Source organism: Mesoplodon mirus (genome assembly GCF_964341445.2).
Source record: "Mesoplodon mirus genome assembly, chromosome: 20".
Classification (NCBI taxonomy): Eukaryota; Metazoa; Chordata; class Mammalia; order Artiodactyla; family Ziphiidae; genus Mesoplodon; species Mesoplodon mirus.
In genome coordinates this window covers 34,799,876-34,817,147 of record NC_138996.1, presented here as the reverse complement: position 1 = coordinate 34,817,147, position 17,272 = coordinate 34,799,876, and the positions used below count along the sequence as shown (strand labels likewise).

The window sequence follows — 17,272 nt, the reverse complement described above, 5'->3', positions numbered from 1 at the left end:
AAGAGACGTGGGCTTGCGTCCCCTGGGAAGGAGGGGCTCCCGGAACTGCACCCGTAGCCCTGCAAGCCACTCGCACCAGAAACCCGGGAGTTGTCTTTAACCCCCGGGTGCTGCAGGGCACGCCAGCTGTGTCTTCCAGACACCTCCTCCCTCCACTTCTGCCTCGCTGCTTTCTGTCCTCCTTATAGATGCGTCTCTGGAAAACATAAATCTCATCATGTTACATTTCAGGTGACTTACCTCTGCCTGCAAGATCAAGTTCAAACTCTGCAACAAGGCATTTAAGACCTTTCCCAACACCTGTTCTCAGCCCACCTTCCCACCATCCGTTGCCTCCCTGCCCCTCAATGCCAGCTGGCTACCCGGGACCCACTACCATGCCTGACACCAAGCTGTGTGTGTCCGTCTCTCCCCTGCCAGGCCACACCATCAGCATCCCCCATCACACCACACACACACACACATCCTTTTTCCTAATTATCCTGGGGCAAGCCTTGCTGGGAAGCAGTCCCCAGACCTTCCAGGAAAAATTAATTTCACCCTCTATTATGGTTTTACAGTATTGTTTTCATATCACTGGTATAAATACTACAGTATAAAAAGGATAATTCATATATAATAAATAATTGTTTAATTAATTAATTATAATTAATTGTTTATGTATGTCTCTTGCTGCTAGATTATGAGCTTCTTGAAAGCAAGGTCCACATATTTGCTTTCTTTTTTTTTTAATCCCCTGCATCATATGTCGAAGACACCTATAATATCTTGGTTAAAACTGAATCCGATTGGAAGGGGGTGACATGGCAGTGGGTGCCATACGGGTCGAGGTCTGGAAGGCCAGTCTCCTTGAGCAGAGAGATTCAGGACAGGTGCTTGCTGGGAAGGATGGAAGGTGTTCAGGGGCCACATGGTAGAGGCTTGAAGACCAAACCAAGGTCGTTGCCAAGGTCCTTATACTTTTATCTTCAGCGTTTGGAGCCAGAGAGGAACGTGGTCTCTACAGTTTTTGTGAGGATTTCTGGGCAGTGGAGTGAAGGCAGATGAAGTGAGATCTGAGAGCCCTGATGGGAGGTGGCCTGACAGCCACGTGTCGTGTGAAACCCTGATCTAGATGGTGGCCCTGCAAAGGGGATGCGGAGCACCAGGGAGCTGGGGCGAACGGACGGGCGGGAGCTGGGGGAGGAGGGCCGGGCTTGCCAGTGGGAAGGCTCCCCTGCCTGTCTACTTCCTTTCCTGAATGCACAGCGAATTCCTGGGCCGCCTTTGTTGTGAGCTGGTTTGGTTTGTCACTCTCCCGTTGTTTACAGCCTCCAGGTATTTGTAGACAGATCTTATCTCCTTCCCTCTTAGTCACCACTTGGCCCAACTCTGCATGGTTTACTCTTTTAAACTCTGCCCCTGGGGCTGACCTCTCACTACCCTCTCAAGGAGACTTGTTTGTGCTGTTGGAATCTATTCCATTTTGATTATTTTAAGACAAGCGGTAAGCTAAATATGGCCCAGCAAGTATGGTCTTGAAGTAGAAAAAATAAATCTTATGCATGTATATGTTTATATACACTTGTGTGTATCGAGTGTGCTATAAGCCCGAGGCAGCTGTGGCGCTTCCCAAGCATTAGTCTGCAGCCTGTGTTCTCCCAGTTTCCCCAGGAATGAATTCACTCTTCCTTTAAATTTTTTTTTAAAGGAAGAAAAGTCAGAAAGTGATAAGTGCCTACTGCCTTCTGATTCTCCTTTAGGATACATCTGTTTCTGTGAGGTCTTGGGGTTTATAGGACCGTGCTTATTTTCATGATCCCATTAATATGTATGCTTATCAAGAGGGCCAGCTCTATTTTGTCACCAAATTTCTCATCCTTTTTCTTATTTTTTCCCTCCTCTTCCCCATTCCACGTCTGGTCTCTAGTGAGGTTTCCATACCTTACACTTTGGTCAAAAAATACTGGTTGAAAACACTTCTAGAAAACAATGTAGGAGAAAATCTTCATGACCTTTGGGTGTGTATTTCTTAGGACACAAACCCAAGCACAAGCACTGACCATAAAAGGAAAATTGATAAGTTAGAACTTCATGAAAATGAAAAGTTATGTTCTTTGAAAGACACCATTAAGAAAATGAAAAGGCAAGCTCCAGACAGGGAGGAAACATTCATATTCCATATTTTTGAAAAGGAACTTGTATTCAGAATGTATAAAGAATTCTTAAACCCTATCCAATTTCTTAAAAATGGGCAAGCTGTAAGAACAGACCCTCACAAAAGCAGTTATGTCCATGACAAAGAAAGCACATGAAAAGATGCTGAACACTATTCGTCATCTGGGAAATGCAAATTAAAACCTTGGTGAGCTATGGCCACACTCACCCACTATGGACAAATTAACGCCAAAACTAAAACGCCAAGTTACAGCGAAGACACAGAGCAACTAGAACTCATACTTTGCTGACAGGAGTATAAAACACTGTAGAGAACTGTTTGGCAATTTCCTACTAAAGTTCAATGTATACCTAGCAAATGACCCAGGAATTTCACTTCTAGGTATTTACCCAAGAGAAAGGAAAGCATCTGTCGACAAAAAGATTTGTAACTGTTCAGAGCAGCCTTATTCATAATATCTAATAGCTGGAAAAACCCAGATGTCCATCAGCTGGTGACTGCATGAAAACTATGGTATGTTCCTCCAACAGCACAACAATAAATACGACCGTAAACAGGAGCAAACAGCAACGTAGCTGAATCTCAAACACTTGTGCCAAGGCAACGACGGCGGTCACAGCGCGTGGGCCGTGTCCTTCCCTTTCCATGGCCTTCAAGGACAGGCCACACTAGTCCGCTGGCCCGTGGTGGCCCAGGGATGGGGGCAGCAAGGAATGCAAAGGGACACAGGGGACGTTGGGGAGGACGTGAACACGCCCACCCTGACGGAGCTGTGATTGCATGGGTGTGTACGCCTGTCAAAAGCATCAGACTCTGTGCGTCCAAGCTGGGAACATTTTCTTTTGTAAATTATACCTCAATAGAGTCCATTTTTAAAAAGCTAATCACAAAAGAATAAATTAAGCACATGCGCATCGCCAGAAAATGAGACCGTTGGTGGTTTACGCGTTCACGTGAATTTAAGGCAGCGCGTGCCCTGCGCCAGGGACGTTTGCATTGTGAGATGTAATTGATGGTGAAGACATCGGCAGGGGCGTTGGGCTGGGGGTTTGGGCGTAGAAGCATCTCCCACCTTCAGTAAGTTACATGGATATGACTTATTTTCAAGGTTGGGCTGGGTTTCCAACAAGCAGATGGGAAGTAGGCTGCCGGTAACTCTGAACCCTCTGAACCCGTCCGGAGTCACTCTCGTTCCTGAACTTGGCGCAGTCACTATTCCGTATGCGGTGATTCTACGGGACACTAAAAAGCAGGTGTGATAAGGTATTTGTATTCAATCTCCATTGAAGTCAGTGGGATTTTTGTAATGATTGCGCTGGAGACCTGGGCGTCCTGGTCCTTGGACCGGCCCCCCAGCTCAGCCGTCCCCACTGCCTGCTGCTGCAGCCACACACGCAGTGGCAGGCGCCACAGGCATCGCATGGCTGCCATGCTGTGCTTCCCAGTGACAGCTCTTCCCAAGGCCAGCGGGTGTGTGCGCCCACTAGCCCGCGATGTTTTAGCCAAAAGCAAAGCCTTTGAAAGAGGAGCAGAAACAAGACCATTCAAATCTGGTCTGTGTAGGGACTCCAGTACCCAAATGATGAATTTAAGGGAAAAAAATAATTCTGTAATAAACCTCCAGGACTATTAGCTTGAGTGGGTTACAATACGATGGAACGTTCCAGTGAGCACCTGAATTCCCCAGCACATTTTTGTAATCCGGACAGACCTTCTGAGAATTATAAACTTAAGTGCAGTAGAAGCTTTTGGAATTAGCTGAGGGGTGAAGTGAGTCGCTATGAGTACAAAGGAGTAACAGCAAAGTCGATCAGAAGGAACCATCGAATCCAAAATAGCCACACGAGAGAGCATTAGGAACTTATCCAAAACCATCGCCCCACGTTATAGGTAAGAACTAAGCCTGGAGAAGCCGTTCCACCAACTGCAGCCCCTTGTGCTGTTTCCTGGAAAGCCGATCACTTCTTGTCACGCTTACGCCTCCCCTGTAAGGCATGCAGGGTCAGGTGAAGCATCGGGATCACGACCCCGCAGCCAGCTGTGAGCAGAGAGCCAGAAGGAAGCCCGGCCTCCCGGCACCCCGCCCCCCGTTCTTCCTGGGCTCCTAAAATCTGGAACCATCATCACGTTTGGGACATTTTTTATCCCTTTCTCCAACTGTTGACATCCTGAAGGGATCTCTCCTTCCTGTGCGTTTCTCAGTTGCCCTCCTTTTCCTCCCTCCCTAGGCCCCTACTCCCCTGGGGCTTCACGTCCATTGAAGAAGAACTTGTTTTGCCCAGGGATAATTGTTTTGAAACTTAAGCGCAGGGGGCCCCTGGCCTTTCGCTGTGACTTGTTCCCAGAAACCACACAACAAGGCAGATCATCAGAAAGATGTTACGGCCCGGGTTGCATTTCTGACCAAAGACTCAGCAGCAAATAAATCACAGATGTGAACAATGCTTAAACCCCCGGCGTAACGCAGCAAACCACTAGTATCTTCTGAAACAATCCTCTTATGCTTTGAGCAGCTGGACCACGCGTGCTGGCCTCTGAAGGGAGACATTTGCCTTCCAAGTTGTGTCTTGGAAGGGAAGGGGTCTGTGGACACTGGCCTGTGCCGTCATTCGAAGGATATAGAGAAGTCGTGTTTCATTTTTAAGCATTGGGAATTAAAGAAATTGTTTCCATAAAATAAAAAATGTTAATTTGCTTTGTAAAAAAAATAAATCTAGATTGGTAAGTTTTATTTTAATAGGAAAAAATGGTAAGCAAGGCTTTAAATATTTGGTAAATTCACTGTTGCCTGTCGGCAGCCCACAAATTGCTAAATCCAATAGCACTCCAAGATTCTGGAGGCTGCTATCTTCCCTCATACTCTGAAGAATATGCCTGATGGTAAGCATAAGGAAAGATAGGTTTTTGAAACCTGCAAATGACAAAGTTCTTTCATTTATCTGTATGTGGAATAAAACATCTAAAGCATCTAGCAACCCTCAAAGAAGAGGGGCAGGGACCTCTTGAGAAAGCAAATGTAATCCATCTCAGCTCACACCTGCACACTCACAACAGTGGGTTTTAAAGTGAACTAAGAATGAATGGTGGATATAAGTTGACCTAAAAATAAAATTCACAGTAGGTCATTTCATAAATCTCAATCCAAAATATGGCTTTGAATAAGCGCTTCATTAAAACACTTGACCTGTGTCAGGTGCCACTGTCACGTTCTATGAAAACGCCATGGTGCTCTAGTTAGAGGACTTCCCTAGTCAGACGGCCAGTGATGGTCAACCCCAGGCAGGGGACGGAAGGGAACGCCTCTCCTGTCCCCACGGAGCGGCAGCATGGAACGCAGCTACCGCCGGGGGAGAAAACGTGGAGACCAAAACAAAACCCAAAAAAGGACTGACGACCATGGGAAACCAGGAGGCCCATGTCACAAAGCTGGGTCCCGTCCAGGACGCGCTTGGCAGGGAAGCAACCAAGTATGCCCGCGAGAAGCTGGGCTTCGGCCGTGCTCTGGGCGAGGAGGGCCAGCCAGGTGGATACCGGCCCTGGTCGGGCAGTCCCGGGAGGCGAGGGCTGGCCGGAGCTGCAGGGAGGGCAGACCTACCTGCCAGGCTGGGACAGCAGCTCAGAGCCCTGGACCCCTGACCGACCAGCCCCAGACCGTGCCTGCTGCCGGCAGAGAGCCTGGCTCCCGGGCCTGAGGACGCCTGAGCAGGAGAGGAAGGACGACCCAGAGAGAACGCCCCAGCGAGAGCGGAGAACAGAGCTCCGCAGAAGGAAGCTCCTCTCTGAGCGGGTGCTGATTTGCCTTGGAATGGACGTTGCACTGGCTGAACTGATTTAATATCAGGATTTTTCCCCCCTCCTCTTTCAAGCTTTTTGAGTCATGGACCGTATTTTATTCCTCTTTGGGCGATGGATCAATGTAGGGCGACTAGTGCCCACTTGCTACGCATTTAGTACAGATGCCTTCTCGGCCTGTGGCCGCTGGAACTGCACATGGGCCCGTCCAGGGTGAAGCCGCCCGCTCCGCAGAGCCTCTAGGATTATAATACGGTGGTTCTCACCCATTAGGATCACCTGGGGAGGTTGTTGGTTTTTTCTCAACTCCTGCTACCCAAGCCACAGCTCTTTAGTGAAATCAGAATGTCTGGATTGGGACCCGGGCACTGGTATTTTTAAAACTCCCCAGATGGCCTGCAGGATGCAGGCTGGTTTAAGAACCAGGGTTATGATCCTGCCTCAGCCCAGCAGCCCACCAGAGTCACCCAGGGGGCTTTAAAACTTCCTGAGGCCAAGGCCTCCACCCTCCAGGTGCTCTGACCTGGTTGCCGTGGGGTGAAGCCCTTGCAGGAGTATTTTAAAGCTTCCCAAGTGCTGCTACCATGCAGCCCGAGTTCGACTGCCCCGTGCAATCAAGACCTACAGAGCCCTGCCCGCGGGGTTGGTCTTTCAGCCCTTTCCAAAATTTTGCCAAGAACCCCCAACTTTAAATTACACTATGGACTTGCTCTAGTGTTTTTATAAGTTTGCAAATTTCTTGCCAACTACCTGACAATTTTTAAAGGATCAAATTAAGAAGTTCTACAAAGCCAAGGAGTTATTTCCATGTGTATTTTATCACGATTTTTTTTCTTTTAAATGAGCGTTAGAGCAATGAAAAGCAATTCAGAACCAAGTACAGCTTGAAAGCCGATGTGGTTGCCACTAAAGCGTGTGGAGCAGGCCCGGGGCAGCCAGCCCTCAGACACGGGAGGGAAAGAACCCACCGTGTTCCAAGCTTTGACCTATTTCTTACAGTTGTTGAAAACTATGAGGCATGAAATCCAGATTTATGACTTTTTAAAAAGTTAGTTGTGGATTCCCTAGACGATTATGTTCCCATCACTTATGTAGCTTTTAAAACTCAAATGACGCTTTGAAAAAATCCAAGTTTGGCATGCGCCGAGCTCCAATGTCGGTCGTCTTAATTCAGTAAAAGTAAGGGGGGGAAATGCCTCTGCCTTTGCTTAAACTACGGTTTGTTGTGAGGGGCAGACAGGAAGGCTCATTCATGTGTAACTTTGGGGAAAGCTAAGCCAGGGGTGATTCTCCTTGGGCACTTTATTTCTTGGTCTGCATAAAATGAGAATTTGAGGAAAATGGCTTAGGAAAGTGGAGCCTTCACTCTGGATGTGCCTCTCCTTTCATCTTTTCGGATTTTATGTTTACTGGGAGTTTCATAACCGAGAGATGTCACCCGTCTCTGCCAGGGCCAGGTGCGCCAACACCAAGGGTTACTGTATATGCCTCTCCTCTACCCTTATCTCTCTTTTTCTTGTTTGTTTTGGTTTTTTTGTTTAAAATCTTCGGAATTTCTCTCAGCTGTTTTTCTAAAACATTGTAGTGTGAAAACCTCTGCTGATTGCATATCAGCTATATCTCAATAAAGCTGGAAAAGGATAGAAAATAATGTTAAAATTTCAAAAACCAACAGAGATTTATAGAAACCATACGGCATGCCTGGCAACACATGCTTCAGCCTGAGGCTTTTTCTGCCAAGAACCCTAAGGATTCCTGAAGTCACTCGCACCGTTTTTACTGGTCTTCAGTCTCCTTGCTTGGTGGTGCTCTGATCTCCCCATTGCCAGACTGTTACAGCTGCCTGCTTCCACTTCTCCTAAATCGACGCAGATGTGAGGGTGACTAGCCACCAGGTCATCTCACCCCACCGATAGGAGCTGCACCTGTCCCCACTCAGACGTGGGGAGTCACGTGCACAGGGCGTGTCAGCCGTCTCCCGTGCAGACTGCGTTCTCCGCCATGGGCTCAGCATGTTGGGCGATACCAGGTTCCTTAAGGACATGGATCTTGTTCTAACCCCCCGGGGGTGCTGTAATTTTCTTGGAGTGCAGGCTCCGAGCCCCAGTTGCCTCCGTCTTCCTCACGGCACCCCGGCCAGCTCCCTGCCCCGCCCTCGCGCTGTGCGGGGCCCGTCGGGTACCAGGCGCTCTCTTCGGCTCCTGTGTGACGGGGAGAAGAGCAAGGACAGAGACGTCACCTGCCTTGGGACGAGGAGCTGGGACTCCGCGTGCAACCTTCGTAAATCCCAGTCCTGCGTTAGCAAGGAAATCAAGCTCCAGGTTGGACTAGGGAAAGTTCATGATTTCAGACTTATCTGAAAGACCAAGATGGCTCTAGAATAGAAGACCTGAGCATCCTCAGATAATTCCTGTCACAAGGACCGATGGGTGTGAAACGATGGCCCTCCTCTGGGCTTCCGAGGTTGCTGGTCCTCCCTGGGCGGGGCAGGGGTGTCACTTAAAGCAGGACGTGGTGCGGCGAAGGGCATTCACGCAGTGAAGGACTCTGTGTCTGTTACGACGCGTCTGGTTTGGATGTCCGTCCCTCCACCTGCCGCTCGGCACCTTGGCCACGTTCCTCAGAACCCCGTTTTCCAGCTGTGGAATGTGGCTAATGGTGGTCTCTGCCTCACAGGATTTCTGTAGCAATTAAAATGGGATGCTTCGCGGAACACAGCTGGAAGGGTTTAACAAATGTGCTGTATGCAAATGCTCAGCAAACGTGGGTTATCATTTAATATCTCAATTGTTCATTTGAACAACCGCTGCCTCCATAATCTCCACGAATGGGGCCACTAGCCAGCCAATTATGCCCACCGAACTCCTAGGCGTCCTCCTCTCGGGGACATCGGCCAGAGAGAAAGCAGGGCCTGAACTAAGGTGGTAAAGTGACAGCTGGCGTTTATTAGCAGCTCCCTGGGAGCCAGGCATTGTGCTGGCACGGACTTTCACTCTGCCTTCCAGCATTTCTGCTAGGTAGACAGGATGACCGTTTACACGTGTAGAAGCTGCGACTTCAGAGATTTCAGGTCTCACGCGAGGCCACTCAAGAGCCTCGCTGGCAGCCGACACTTCAACCCAGGTTCTGCCTGGAGCCCGGCCTGCTCGGGCCTCCCCGTGTCCCTTGGCCTCCGGGGACAGGCACTGCACGGAGGTGACGCAGGAGTTGTTGCAGGTAGAGAGAGAGGTCAGAGGTGTTCCTGAAGTCTTGAGACTGAGTGACTGAGTAAGAGAAACAGGAACGGAAGGAAGATGACTTACATGGGAGGTGCATTATGTTAGACGTCCGCAGACTTGTGCAACAGAGCCTGGGGATGTGTCCCATAGAAGTGAGTTCGTAACAAAGCTGTCGCCTCGTGGCTAGTTTTATAGCTTCAGCTTCTAAGTGGCATCTCACACACACACACAAAAAAGTGCCCCTGCAACATTATAAATACATACACATGTACCTGTACACACATACACACACACACACACACACACACACGTATGGCCACCAGTAGGCTACAAGGTACCTGGGCTGTGTCATCTGAAATTAAGAGCTGATGCCCATTCATTCCTGCAGCTGTTCACTGACAGCCTCCCCTGGGCCAGGCACCTCACCTGGAGTGACAGGTACGCGCATCCTGGGCAGCTCTAGGGGAAGCAGTGTGGCCCCGAGGGCCGGGGGATGCTCCAGCAGCTCCGTACCCATTAGCTTTGTGACCCCAGGCAACTTACTTCCTCTCCACGTCTTCGATTTCTCGTATAGAAAATGAGGAATAATAATAATATCTGCCTCATCACATTTTTATGAGGATTGAAAGTATTTTTTTTATTGTAGTTGATTTACACTGTTGTATTAGTTTCAGGTGCACAGCAAAGTGATTCAGTTATATATTCTTTTTTAGATTCTTTTCTTATTATAGGTTATTACAAGACATTGAGTAGAGTTCCCTGTGCTATACAGTAGTTCCTTGTTGTTTATCTATTTTATATATAGTAGTGTGTATATGTTAATCCCAACCTCCTAATTTATCCTCCCCCTTTCCCCTTTGGTAACCATGTTTGTTTTCTACGACTGTGAGTCTAGTTCTGTTTTGTAAATAAGTTCATTTGTATCATTTTTTTAGATTCCACATAGACGCGATATCATATGATATTTGTCTTTCTCTGTCTGACTTCACTTAGTATGGTCATCTCTAGGTCCATCCATGTTGCTGCAAATGGCATTATTTCATTCTTTTTTATGGCTACTATTCCATTGTATATATGTACCACATCTTCTTTATCCATTCATCTGTCGATGGACACTTAGCTTGCTTCCATGTCTATTTACATGGCTATTGTAAATAGTGATGCAGTGAACACTGTGGTGCATGTATCTTTTCAAACTGGAGTCTTCTCCAGATATAAGCCCAGGAGTGGGATTTCTGGGTCATATGGTAGCTCTAGTTTTAGTTTTTTAAGGAACCCCCATACTGTTCTCCATAGTGGCTGTATCAATTTACATTCCCACCAGCAGTGTAGGAGGGTTCCCTTTTCTCCACACCCTCTCCAGCATTTATGATTTGTAGCCTTTTTAATGGTTGCCATTCTGATCAGTGTGAGGTGATACCTCATTGTAGTTTTGATTTGCATTTCTCTAATAATTAGCGTATTGAGCATCTTTTCATGTGCCTGTTGGCTATCTGTATGTGTTCTAAACGTTAGTATTTATAAGACATTTAGGATGGAGCAGCGTGTTTAAAGGCCCCGTGGCCAGAAGGAGGCTGGCAGGAGACTGGTGTAACGGAACAGAGGCGGGGCGGAGGGTGGAGATTCAGCTGCAGGTAGAAGTGGGGGCTGGTCCATCCATGGAAAGCATTTAGGAGTTTCGGTTTTTGCTCCAAGTAATGGGAAGCTGTTGGAGGGTTTAAGAGAGAGAGAGAGAGAGAGAGAGAGTGGGTGTGTGTGTCTGTGTCTGTGTGTATGTGCACACAGCGTGTTGAGCAAAAGAAGCCAGAAACAAAAGAGTATGTGCCACATGCCTCCATTGTTGTGGTCGAGTCTCAGACGGGAAGCATCCGTGATGACAGAGCCCAGAACAGAGGTTATGTCAGTGGAGGCAGCAGGGGGGAGTGCTCTGCGGTGGGCACGGGGGAGCCCCTTGAGGCCTGGAGACCACCACCTTGGTGGCCGTGGTTAAACAGGTAGATGCGTACGTAAAACCTGAGGCTGTGACTTAAGATTAGGGTCCTTCGTGCACTTAACCGTATGCATTGAATACCTCAATTTTAAAAAAGAAAAATGGTGAGTGATGAGGATGCAGGGGTGCCTGCCTGACCCAGTTCCCGGGCTGTTTCAGTCACACCTGGAACAGAAATGACGGAAGCTCTACTAGGATGCTGATGGTGGTGGTGAAGGTGAATGGATGGACTTGGAATGGTACAACCCACAAGACTTGTGATGAACTGGATACAGAGGGTGAGGGGATGAGAGAGGTCCAGGGCGACTCCTGGGCTCCTGGATCCGTGCCCTGAGATTCTGAAAGCCGTAGGATGTAGCTGTCAAGAGCGCTGCTTCCTGGGTTAGACTCCAAGGCTCCTTCACGTCGTAACTGTGTGACCCCGTGCCCTCTGCACCTTATTTTCATCTGTGAACTGAAAACAGCGACAAGGCTTCAATGAGCTAATTCACATCCAGCGCTTAGAAGGGCTGCGCACAGTAGGGTCTGAGAAACTGTTAGCTGTTACCTAATGGGACCGGGCTGGGGAATGAAGACCTGAGTTATGTTAGGTTAGACGTGTGGAGTGTATAGCGCCTGTAAGTCCTCCAGAGAGAGAGCTGGGAGGGGCGCTGCTCTGGTCCCAGAGCTCAGGGAAGGTCAGCAGAGAGGACGGAAGTGCATCGCTGGCCACCTGTTGCCAGGAGCGCTCTAACCGCCTGGGCTGTGAGCCGTCCTCGGGACCTAGTGGCCCGGTGGGGAGGACAAGCCCAGACAGGGGAGGAGCCCAGGGAGAAAACCGGGGTGACGGGTCCCAGGGCCCAGGGGACATGACACGAGGTTCAGAGCAGGGAAGGGACGTCTCCACGTGTCAAAAGCTGCTGAGAATCCAGCCAGGATGAAGGCATCTTCTGCCAGACACTCTTCTGAGCACCTTAACTCCATGGCCGTGGGCTCCCACCCTGTTCCCACCCCCGGGCAGCCCTGGAATCGCCCAGGCTGCACAGACTGAAGCTCAGGGTTGAGGCTTCGGTGGCAGAGAAGGATCTGACTTGGGAGGTGGGGGGCGTCCTTGTTTTATTCCCGTCGTCTTCCTCCCCCCGAGCCCGGGCGCCACCCCAGTGGGGACCTGGGGATCAGGGTCCTGGGCCCGGTGTTCCACACCCATTTATTTTACTCAAACGCCGTCGCGTGCACCTACCTTGCTCTGCTGACCAGTCAGATGAAAAAGGTGGACTCGAATAACCTTTTCGTTTGGGAGTCTTTCATTGTAAATGTGAGCAGCTTTGAGAAGTGTACTACTTGTAGATGGTACTGCACCGTGCTTGTTACACTGAGCTCTGTGCCCGATCTTTCTTGTGTTTATGTTTACTTAGAAGTAATTTAAAACACGTTAATAGTAAAACAAGCAGGTATATTACAGGGCAGAACAACTACATACGAGACCCTACAGGAGAATTACTCGAACAAGGGCTGCTCTGTGCTCTGTTGTCACAGGGTTTGGGGAACACTAGCCCCGGTGGAATGAAACTAAGAAATTGTTCGTTACAGTTAGGTGTGTTTATTCATGGGGTCTGACCTTTTTCTTAACCCTTTCAAACCGTCTTCTCGGTTACTGGTTAGAACACACTATCCTCACGTACCCGAAATCTTCTGTGTCCCAACGCTCCCAGAGTTTAGGGTCAAGGCTCACGGGACGCAGCTGGCTGGTCTCCACAGCCTTACTAGTTCAACGTTTGGCCAAAGCCATAATCTTCCTTAAATCGGATTCCTCTCAGTGATGACAAAACTAACCAGAGAGGGGGAAGCTCCTGCCTTCCTTCCAGCTCCCTGGTTTAAGACTTTGTTCTTTCTCATGATAAAAAACAAAAAACAAAAAACTAACATCATCTGCTTAGAAAGTACAGCCCTCTAGGACCATTTCCAGCCGAAGGAAGGATTTTTATCAGCTTCCCCGTGGGTCTCGCCGGCCCGGAATCAACAGAACCCATTTCTTATGTTCCTCAGGTCATTTAAGGTATCTCTTAGCCCATTTCCCCAAATCTGAGAACATGAGACATGGGTTTTCCTTACAAAAACCCTTTCTAGTCCTCTTTAAAAGTGTTTCACTAACACTGTTACAAATTACAACATCCAAACCTCAAACTTCTGAACTTCCAACTAAAGCAGGAAACGATCCCAGCCCTTCACGGCTCTGCTGTCCCCGCCGTTCAGGTGGCTCCTGGACCAGCTCTCCAGTTGTGAGCTACCTTCTAGAACCGTCCTCCCACCCACCCACCCCCGACGTGGTGACGCGCGCCCCATCCGATTCCGCGTACCTAGAACCGAGCCCTCACCCTCCCGCCGGCTCCCTGGTGCCGCCCAGTTCTCCCAGTGGAATCACTGCCCTTAGGATTGCCCGACTAGAGAATCAATCAGGAGACCCCCTTTTCTCTGCGATCCTCTGCACGCTGCGATCGATAGTTCTTGTCTCCTGAGATCTCGCTTAGAGTCACTGCCTTCTCTGCTCCGCCTGTGACGCTCCTTCCAGACCCTCACCCACTCGGCACCGTCCGCACCAGAACCTGTCTTTTTTTTTAACATCTTTATTGGAGTGTAATTGCTTTACAGTGGTGTGTTAGTTTCTGCTTTATAACAAAGTGAATCAGCTCTATGTATACATATATCCCCATATCTCCTCCCTCTTGCGTCTCCCTCCCACCCTCCCTATCCCACCCCTCTAGGTGGTCACAAAGCACCGAGCTGATCTCCCTGTGCTATGCGGCTGCTTCCCACTAGCTATCTGTTTTCCATTTGGTAGTGTGTATAAGTACATGCCACTCTCTCACTTCATCCCAGCTTACCGTTCCCCCTCCCCGTGTCCTCAAGTCCATTCTCTACGTCTGTGTCTTTATTCCTGTCCTGCCCCTAGGTTCATCAGAAACATTTTTGTTTTTAGATTCCATATATATGTGTTAGCATAGGGCATTTGTTTTTCTCTTTCTGACTTACTTCACTCTGTATGACAGACTCTAGGTCCATCCACCTCACTACAAATAACTCAATTTCGTCTCCTTTTATGGCGGAGTAATATTCCATTGTATATATGTGCCATATCTTCTTTATCCATTCATCTCTTGATGGACACTTAGGTTGCTTCCATGTCCTGGCTATTGTAAATAGAGCTGCAGTGAACGGTGTGGTACATGACTCTTTTTGACTGATGGTTTTCTCAGGGTATATGCCCAGTAGTGGGATTGCTGGGGCGTGTGGTGGTTCTGTTTTTAGAAGAACCTGCCCTTTCTGATGCACCCTCTGCAGAGTGTACTCCGGACTCCTAGGCCACCGTCTCCCTCAGCGGAGCATCCGCTCCAGCAGCCCCCGCCCGTCCTCTGCGGCCCGTCCTCCGCTCCGCTGCCCGCCTCCCTGCCCACCGTGTCTCCCTCTTTCCCACCCCTGGGCTGCTCGGCGTTCTCTCGGTGCTTCTCCGTTTCCTGCTCCTTCAGGCTGGCTGAAGGCCTTGCCGCCCGGCGGGACTCTCTCCGGGCTCCCGCCCACCCTGAGCGCTGCCCTTGTTTGGAATCCTTTTTGTCTGGTCACTGCTGCCCTGATCCCCCCAGGGGGTAAGTCTGGCTTCCCTAACCAGCGTGGAAAGCGAGTCTGACTTAGAAGCAGGGAGACCAGCTCCGCGGCGTTGGTCCAAGTAAGAGGTGACGTTGGCCGGCCTTGGAGCAGAGAGCACAGCACCGAGAACGTCCTCGTGTATCTGAAGGCTTCCCGATCGCGCGACGGGAGGTGGCAGGAGTCAAGGCGACCTCATGCTTCCGGCCGGGGTGCCTGGAAGGGTGGACCGGCCAGAGCTGAGCTGGCGCAGGTGCAGGCCCGAGCGAGGAGGAGGGGTCGGGACGGGGTCTGCGGCGTCCAGGGGCCCCGAAGAGAAGGCAGCCGGGCCTGGGGTCTGCAGGGAAGCGGGGACGCCCTCGGCGCGGTGGCTGCTCGAGTCACCAAGGGTGGGGTGAGTGCGGGGAGAGAAGGACCGAGCCCTGAGCCTGGCCCTTGCTGTGGAGCGTCGGGAAGGAAGCAGACACCCAGCGCGGCAGCAGCTGCCGGCGAAGCAGACAGAAACCCAGGGCGTGTCGTGTCCGGATGGCGCCCGCGAGGTGCGGCGGAGAGCTGCCCGGGGCGCCAGCGGCACGAGGCCCTGCGGAGGAGACAGCTTCGCGGCTGGCAGTGCAGGCCACACGCTGCGGGGGGATGCAGGGACACGGGCTCGGGGACGTGGAGGACGACAGTGAGCGGGGCCTCGGCCTGGGAGGGGCCGCGGGATCCGCTCAGGAGGGCCAGCCGGTCCGCGGGACCAGGTGCTGCAGGGAAGCCCACAGATGTCCGGCATGACGTCCCCATCCCGGGCTGCAGGGCCGAGGTGTGCGCACAGCCGGCTGCATTCAGGGGCGGGCGTGGACTCCGACGAGGTGGCCATCCTCCAGCTACGCCGCTGCAGAGCAGGGTCAGCTGGCGGCTGGGTTTAACCAGGGCTGTGCTTTGACCAGGTTTGAGGGTGAAGGCTGGCGTCACAGGGGCTAATTACAGCCACTGACCACAGACGTTAAGCCTTGGGTCGGGGGGCAGAGGGCACCACGGGGGTGACCGTGAGAAGGCAGTGGCCGCCAGAAGGACCGGGACATGCGCCTGGGAGGGAGGAGAGTCTGCAGCTCCCGGGGCCGAGGCTCGGGTGAGGGGGCCGTGGACAAGGTCACCAGGAAAGAGGGGTCCTAGGAACTGAGGACAGGAGAGATCATGGAGGTGACAGGGAGCCGGAAACGAAAGGTCAGAGGTGAGAGGTTCCAAGCTGGGGAGGGGGGTCTGGAAGCTGCAGAGAGAAGCAAGGACAGGTTTACATGAAAAATTGTGGGGATTTAGGCAGCATTTTAGGGATCGGTATGTTTTCCTCACTTGAAGACCTTGTCTTTATTTTTGTGGGATTTAGGCAAATATCAGGATTGTTAAGGGTGTGTTCCATTTGTTTCTTTAGCTTTGTAAAAATATCCCAGGACCATAGACAGACAACATTTGTTCTTTCTCGGGCACAGGCAGCTCACTTACCCTGTGATCTATTCAGTCCCCCTAATGTGGTCAAGTGTAGGCACTGACATTTTTATTTTTATTTAATTTTTATTTTTGTCTGCATTGGGTCTTCGTTGTGGTGCACGGGCTCTAGAGCGCAGGCTCAGTAGTTGTGGCGCACGGGCTTAGTTGCTCCGTGGCATGTGGGAACTTCCCGGACCAGGGCTCGAACCTGTGTCCCCTGCGTTGGCAGGCGGATTCTTAACCACTGCACCACCAGGGAAGCCCGGCAGTGACATTTTTAGAAGGTGAAACTTCTTCTAACTATATTTTGTGTTTCCAAACAGTTGCCTTTGGGTCTACCTTTTTCTGCTTTGAAACAGCACGAGGATCTGTTTTCTGAGATGTGTCCTCCAGAGCTAGCGGTTTCACTGGGGCCGATTGCCTGGGGGAGTTACAGTGAGAGCCACTCAGGTCACTGTTTCAGAGATTTGCCTTCTGGGCGGGTGTCAGGGAGGAGCCCCATGTGTTCCCATGGTCTCGTGCCACCTCCCCTTCTCTGCCCCCCGCCCAAGGACAGGAAGACCAGCTTCTCACACTGCAGGGTTTGCAGGGAGGAGTGGGGCACACTGGCAGCCCCAGCAGTTGGTCCAGTGCCAGCTGCGGCCCTGTGGGTACCTCCTTCCAGGCAGGGCCAGCAAAGTCACTGCACCGCAGGTCTAAGGCCCAGGTGTCCAGCCGGCTTTATGAATGATGAAAGTGGGTTTGATCTCTGTTAGACATCTGTGTCTGTCTCCCGGCTGGTGTTGAACCCGGAGTGGGGGGAAAGAGAGGCATCATTTATTGGAAGCTTTAGAACCTCAGCAGCTGAGCATCCCTACAAACGCGTGCAGGGGTCTGTTAACCCCACATAGTGATAGGAAGCTTGAAACAGGTTCATTGCATCTAGAATCCATGCCCTTCCCACTCCCCATGCCCTGCCCGACTTCATTTCTTGCTGAAATCACTGCAGTCCTTTCCTTGGCCTCTTCTGTCTCTGATCTGAGCCCTTCT

General features: G+C 50.7%; 1 protein-coding gene across 2 annotated transcripts in view; it reads left to right on the top strand.

Moving 5' to 3' along the window:
• Positions 1-17,272, top strand: part of MCPH1 (microcephalin 1) — a 226,427-nt gene that overhangs the window by 189,293 nt on the left and 19,862 nt on the right. The window lies entirely within an intron of this gene.